Consider the following 7,973-nt stretch of genomic DNA (forward strand, 5'->3'; position numbering starts at 1 on the left):
GATGAGCTTCAAACCTGCGAATGTGGGGCACAAGTGACAGTGTGTAAAAAGACAATGGTCTTACTCCGACGCTAGCGGGAACCGACAGATGATTATCCGTGCGGTGACAGCCCATATGGATTTGTTTTCATCCGAGAGGATCATATAGCTTGCCATGGAAGGAGGTAACGCATGATTGGAAGAAGGCAGTAGGAAAGCAGAAGTTTAGAAGCAACAAAGCATCTCCAGACGCTTATCTGAAATTTCCACCAATGAATTACATAAGTATTTCTATCTTATTTTATGTTTTATTTATGTTTTAATTATCAAAACCTCATAACCAATTGAATCCGCCTGACTGAGATTTACAAGGATGACCATAGCTTGCTTCAAGCCGACAATCTCCGTGGGATCGACCATTACTCACGTAAGGTTTATTACTTGGATGACCCAGTGCACTTGCTGGTTAGTTGTGCGGAGTTGTGAAAAAGAGTTGAGATTACGATCGTGCGTACCAAGTTTTTGGCGCCGTTATCAGAGATCACAATTTCGTGCACCACAAAATAAAAAGCACAAAAACAAGAGATAAATCTAAGTACTAAATCAAACAAGCAAACTAACAAAGGAGCGAACTATTCACAATATTAACATATGTACAATAACCAATAATAAGCGCACATTTGCAAGTCCCTAGCAATGGTGCCATTTTGATGATTGGTTTTTTGATGGTATAGAATGTCACTAATGAATTCTCATTGCAAGTATAGTTTCTAAACCAACAAATAATCCTTTCATGCAAAAGATTGTTTGTCACAAGTACAAACTCCAATAAAAATAAACCAAAGTATTCAAACCTCGGGTCATCTCTCAAAGGAATTGTAGGGAAGTGTTCTTGCTATTGGTTATGAGATGCATATTTTTGGGTTTTGGATAAGGGACATGAAAGATAAATTGTAAGAGAAGTAAACTAATAACTAAGAAAGCTCTTGGTAAGGAATGAGAATTAGAAGTCCTATCCTCATTATCATCATCAATTGTGATGAGAATTGTCCATTGCTCCCACTTAGTCAACCTCTAACTATGAAGAAAAGTCAAGTGGATCAATCAATTTGAGTCCACAAGTCCTAGTCAAATCCTAAGGAAAGACTAGAGTTAGTGTCATTCAAATCAATTAGCAATTTCCAATTATCAATCAACAAAAGAGTTTGACAACTCAAGAGTCTCCAATTACTTAACCAAAGCCAAGAGGAGAAAAATCTACACTAAAATCCTTCCAAGCATTTAATCAAATACTTGGAAGGTACAAAAAGAAAGCAAGATAAGATTGCAAGAAAAGTAAATCTACAACTACTTATTGCAAGGAAATTAAAAGCAACAATTCAAATCAACAATAAAAGAAATCAAACATGAATTGCATTCAAGAAAAATAGAAGAAGCAAGAGTGCATCAACAATAAGGTAAACAATTACAAGAATTCAAATGCTAAACTAGAGAAAGCAAAGGTAGAAGAACAAGGAATTGTAAAGGAAAAGTAAATTAAAACATGAATTAAACCTAGATCTAAGAAATCTTAATCTAGATCTAACCTAATTCTAGAGAGAAGAGAGATATTCTCTCTCTAGAAACTAACTAAAGCATCATGTCCACTAAACTATGTGTTCTCCCCCCTTGACTCCTCTTGATTTCTGCATGTAATAGGCTAAAAAATGAGTTGGATTTGGGCCTGGGAAGCCCAGAAATTGCCCCCAACATTTTCACTTTAATGAGGTCACGTGCGAGTATCGACGCATACGCATGGGTCACCGTACGCATCGCTTAGCAATTTCGCTTTCCACGCGTACGCGTCATGTACGCGTACGCGTCGCCACGCGACTTCATATTCCACGCGTGCACGTCAATGAATATTCTCCCAATTCTTGATTTTCCTTGATTCCTCCACTTTGCATGCTTTTCTGTTCATTCCTTTGATCCATTCCTAGCCTTTTGAACCTGAATTTACTAACACACACATCAAGGCATCTAGTAGAATCAAAGGTGAATTAAAACTAACCAATTAAGGGCCTAAAAAGTATGTTTTTACATTTAAGTACAAATTAGGAGAAATACATGAAACCATGCCATTTCATGGAATAAATGTGGGAAAAGGGTAATAAAATCCCCTAAATTCAACATAGAATCCACCACGAAATAGTGGTGCATCATTCTTGCTCTAAACCATGTTCCAAAATAAATTTCTTCAAGCAAGTTTAACAAAAACTTTAATTCAAATTAGTGAAATGCTTATAAAATAGTTTCTTGAAAAAGAATTCATCACTTCAACCAAGTAGTGGTAGAATATGCACAAAAATCTAACAAACATGCAATCAATCATGCAAATGCAACAATGAACTAACAAAGAAAATTACACATTGGTGTTGGAGATAATGTAACTAACCCACGAAAGTCGGTATCAACCTCCCCACACTTAAAGATTGCACCGTCCTCGATGCATGCAAAGATGTGCTAGTGGACGGGTGGCTACAACTGATGCTTTTCTCCAAAGATTATGCAGATGGACTTGTCTGTTGCCTGATTGAGAAGCTTTTCCTTTCCCTTCTCGGTGGCCATCCTAAAAGAAGAGAAAAAGGAAGAAAAGTAACCCAGAAATAAAGATAAAAAACAAATAAAATATGGGTGGGTTAATACCAAATAATGAGGGTCTCAACTACATGGTAGCTACAACATACAAGTGAAAAAATAGTAGAAGCAAATGGCATATCAATAGTGCAAAAATTGCAATATTGGGGGAGAGAGTGGGTCATGAAAGATAGTAAAAGTGCATATCAATGCAAATAGAATACAAGTGTCATAAAAAATTAGCATTGAACTATGAATAATAATACCCAACAATATAAAACAAGTCACGAAGCACCAAAATAATGCAAGCAAAAAAATGCAACAGTTGGAGAAGAACATTTAACACCAATGGAAAAATAATAAACTTAGAAAAAAATAAAAATATGCACAAAGTTGAAATGCAATGAATGAAAGTATGCAAATACAATAAGTAAATGAGAATGAAAGAGAATAAGGATGAGAAGTAAAAGAAATGAGAAGAAGAAAGTAAGAAAGGAGGAAGAAAGAAGAAGAAAGGTTTAAAAGAGGTGCGAAAGCGACGCGCGCGTGCAGGTCACGCGTGCGCGTGAAAATAGAAAAAGGCATTCAACGCGTGAGCATCGTCCATGCGTAGGCATGGATAAGCAAAAATTCAAATGACGCGTAAGCGTCGGTTACGCATACGCGTGACCACTGGTTGTGCCAGACGCACGGTTGCAGCACACCTCCAGCCCAACTCTCTGTCCAATTACCAAATAACGCCGAGTTCCATTCCACGCGTATGCGTCGCTGGCGCTTAAGTGTGGATTGGCAAAATTGCAGGTGACGCGTACGTGTGGAGCACTGATGAGCAGATAATTTATACACTTTTTGGCATTGTTTTTAGTATGTTTTTAGTAGGATCTAGTTACTTTTAGGGATGTTTTCATTAGTTTTTATGCTAAATTCACATTTCTGGACTTTACTATGAGTTTGTGTGTTTTTCTGTGATTTCAAGTATTTTCTGGCTGAAATTGAGGGACTTGAGCAAAAATCAGATTCTAAGGTTGAAGAAGGACTGCTGATGCTGTTGGATTCTGACCTTCCTGCAATCAAAGTGGATTTTCTAGATCTACAAAACTCAAAATGGCGCGCTTTTAATTGCGTTGGAAAGTAGACATCCAGGGCTTTCCAGCAATATATAATAGTCCATACTTTGGCCAAGAATAGTCGATGCAAACTGGCATTCAACGCCAGCTCTCTGCCCAATTCTGGCGTCCAGCGCCAGAAAAGGATCCAAAACCAGAGTTGAACGCCCAAACTGGCACAAATGCTGGCGTTCAACTCCAAGAAGGACCTCTACACGTGCAGCACTTAAGCTCAGCCCAAGCACACACCAAGTGGGCCCCGGAAGTGGATTTATGCATCAATTACTTATTTTCTGTAAACCCTAGTGACTAGTTTATTATAAATAGGACCTTTTACTATTGTATTAGACATCTTTGGACGCCTGGTTCTTAGATCAGAGGGGCTGGCCATCTCGGCCATGCCTGGACCTTTCACTTATGTATTTTTAACTGTAGAGTTTCTACACTCCATAGATTAAGGTGTGGAGCTCTGCTGTTCCTCAAAGATTAATGCAAAGTACTACTGTTTTCTATTCAATTCATCTTATTTTGCTTCCAAGATATTCATTCGCACTTCAACCTGAATGTGATGAACGTGACAATCATCATCATTCCTTATGAACGCATGCCTGACAACCACTTCCGTTCTACCTTAGATTGAATGAGTGTCTCTTAGATCTCTTAATCAGAATCTTCGTGGTGTAAGCTAGAATGATGGCGGCATTCAAGAGAATCCGGAAAGTCTAAACCTTGTCTGTGGTATTCCGAGTAGGATTCAATGATTGAATGACTGTGACGAGCTTCAAACTCGCGATTGCTGGGCGTGGTGACAGACGCAAAAGGATAGTAAATCCTATTCCAGCATGATCGAGAACCGACAGATGAATAGCCGTGCCGTGACAGGGTGCGTTGACCATTTTCACTGAGAGGATAGGATGAAACCATTGACAAGGGTGATACTTCCAGACGATTAGCCGTGCCGTGACAGGGCATTTGGATCATTTTTCCGAGAGAAGACCGAAAGTAGCCATTGACAATGGTGATGTATCACATAAAGCCAGCCATGGAAAGGAGTAAGACTGATTGGATGAAGATAGCAGGAAATCAGAGGTTCAGAGGAACGAAAAGCACCTCCATTCACTTATCTAAAATTCTCACTAGTGATTTACATAAGTATCTCTATCCCTATCTTATTAATTATTTTTGAAAACCCTATTACTATTTTATATATGCCTGAATGAGATTTACAAGGTGACCATAGCTTGCTTCATACCAACAATCTCCGTGGGATTCGACCCTTACTCACGTAAGGTATTACTTGGACGACCCAGTGCACTTGCTGGTTAGTTGTGCGAAGTTGTGAACCAGGGTATTAGCATCATGTTTTTGGCGCCATTACCAGGGAAAGAAAGAGCAATGAATTTTACATAATCAAAGTGTAATCACAATTTCTGCGCACCAAGTTTTTGGCGCCGTTGCCGGGAATTGTTCGAGTTTGGACAACTGACGGTTCATCTTGTTGCTCAGATTGGGTAACTTTCTTTTCATTTTCTTTTCAAAAAAAAAAAAGAAAAAAAAATTTTTAGATTCAAAATTCTTAAGAATGAATTCTAGTGTTTCATGAAGCATGTGAAGCCTGGCTGGCTGCAAAGCCATGTCTAAATTCTTTTGGACTAAGGCTTCCAAACCATCAGCATAGAGGCAAGTTACATATTTGATAAGTAATGAGCAGTATATTCTGATATCTTGCTGAAGCTTGGCTGGCCATTGGCCATGTCTAGTGTTTTGGACCGGAGCTTTCATTGAAAGCTTGGCTGGCTAGTGAGCCATGTCTAATTCCTGGACTGAAACTTTAGACTAAGAATGCAAGATTCCTGGAATTTATATTAAAAATTTTGGAATCCTTATTTTTATTTTTCAATTAATTTTTCGAAAAATCCAAAAAAATTTTAGAAAATCATAAAAATCAAAAATATTTTTCTGTTTCTTGTTTGAGTCATGTGTCATGTTATAAGTTTGGTGTCAATTGCATGTGCATCTTGCATTTTTCGAAAATTCTCATGCATTCATAGTGTTCTTCATGATCTTCAAGTTGTTCATGGTAAGTCTTCTTGTTTGATCTTTGCATTTGCATGTTTTGTGTCTTTTCTTGTTTTTCATATGCATTCTTGAATTCTTAGTGTCTAAGCATTAAAGAATTCTAAGTTTGGTGTCTTGCATGTTTTCTCTGCATTAAAAATTTTTCAAAAATATGTTCTTGATGTTCATCATGATCTTCATAGTGTTCTTGGTGTTCATCTTGACATTCATAGCATTCTTGCATGCATCACATGTTTTGATCTAAAATTCTCATGCATTGCATAATTTTCATATTTTTCTCTCTCATCATTAAAAATTCAAAAAAATCAAAAAAAAAAACTTATCTTTCCCTTTTTCTCTCTCATAAATTCGAAAATGAGATTTGACTTTTTCAAAAATTTTTAAAATCAAGTTGTTTTTATGAGTCAAATCAAATTTTCATTTTACAAATCCTATCTTTTTCAAAAATCTTTTTCAAAAATCAAATCTTTTTCATTTTTCTTAGTTATTTTTGAAAATTCTAAAAATATTTTTCAAAAATCTTTTTCTTATTTTTGTATCAAATTTTCGAAAATAACATAATCAATTAATGTTTTGATTCAAAAATTTCAAGTTTGTTACTTACTTGTTAAGAAAGATTCAAACTTTGAGTTCTAGAATCATATCTTGTGATTTCTTGTGAATCAAGTCATTAATTGTGATTTTAAAAATCAAATCTTTTTCAAAACTAATTTCAATCATATCTTCTGAAAAATATCTTCTCATCTTATCTTTTTCAAAAAAAATTTGATTTCAAAATATCTTTTCTAACTTCCTAACTTCTTATCTTTTCAAAATTTGTTTCAACTAACTAACTAACTTTTTGTTTGTTTCTTATCTTTTTCAAAACTACCTAACTAACTCTCTCTCTCTCTAACTTTCGAAAATATCTTCCCTCTTTTTCAAAAATTCTTTTTAATTAACTAATTATTTTAATTTTTAAATCTCAATTTTCGAAAATTACTAACATTTTTCAAAAAAACTATTTTCAAAAATCACTAACTCTTTTTCAAAAATTATTTTCGAAAATTCCTTCTCTCTCATCTCCTTCTATTTATTTATTCATCTACTAACATCTCTTCCTCACATCACCAAAAATCTGAACCCCCTCTTCCATCTGTGTTCGAATTTCTTCTTCTTCTTTTCTTCTACTCACACTGGGACCTCTATACTGTGGTAAAAAGGACCCCTATTATTATTATTTTTCTGTTGTCTCTTTTTCATATGAGCAGGAGCAAGGACAAAAATATTCTTGTTGAAGCAGATCCAAAACCTGAAAGGACCCTGAAGAGAAAACTAAGAGAAGCTAAATTACAACAATCCAGAGATAACCTTTCAGAAATTTTCGAACAGGAAGAGGAGATGGCAGCCGAAAATAATAATAATGCAAGGAGGATGCTTGGTGACTTTACTGCACCAAATTCCAATTTACATGGAAGAAGCATCTCCATTCCTGCCATTGGAGCAAACAACTTTGAGCTGAAACCTCAATTAGTTTCTCTGATGCAACAGAACTACAAGTTTTATGGACTTCCATCTGAAGATCCTTTTCAGTTCTTAATTGAATTCTTGCAGATATGTGATACTGTTAAGACTAATGGAGTAGATCCTGAAGTCTACAGGCTCATGCTTTTCCCATTTGCTGTAAGGGACAGAGCTAGAATCTGGTTGGACTCTCAACCTAGAGACAGCCTGAACTCTTGGGATAAGCTGGTCACGGCTTTCTTAGCCAAGTTCTTTCCTCCTCAAAAGCTGAGCAAGCTTAGAGTGGATGTTCAAACCTTCAGACAGAAAGAAGGTGAATCCCTCTATGAAGCTTGGGAAAGATACAAACAGTTGACCAAAAAATGTCCTTCTGACATGCTTTCAGAATGGACCATCCTGGATATATTCTATGATGGTTTATCTGAGTTATCAAAGATGTCATTGGATACTTCTGCAGGTGGATCCATTCACCTAAAGAAAACGCCTGCAGAAGCTCAAGAACTCATTGACATGGTTGCTAATAACCAGTTCATGTACACTTCTGAGAGGAATCCTGTGAATAATGGGACGCCTATGAAGAAGGGAGTTCTTGAAATTGATACTATGAATGCCATATTGGCTCAGAACAAAATATTGACTCAACAAGTCAATATGATTTCTCAGAGTCCGAATGGAATGCAAGCCGCATCC

General features: G+C 36.3%; 1 non-coding gene across 1 annotated transcript; it reads right to left on the bottom strand.

Annotated features, from left to right (window-relative positions):
- Nucleotides 1-7,556: 7,556 nt before the first annotated feature.
- Nucleotides 7,557-7,664, bottom strand: LOC112745263 (small nucleolar RNA R71). The gene has a single exon (XR_003173199.1). It is a non-coding gene; the product is annotated as a small nucleolar RNA R71 (small nucleolar RNA).
- Between the last annotated feature and the right edge of the window lie 309 nt (nucleotides 7,665-7,973).

The sequence above is a fragment of the Arachis hypogaea genome, chromosome 14, assembly GCF_003086295.3.
Source record: "Arachis hypogaea cultivar Tifrunner chromosome 14, arahy.Tifrunner.gnm2.J5K5, whole genome shotgun sequence".
NCBI lineage: Eukaryota > Viridiplantae > Streptophyta > Magnoliopsida > Fabales > Fabaceae > Arachis > Arachis hypogaea.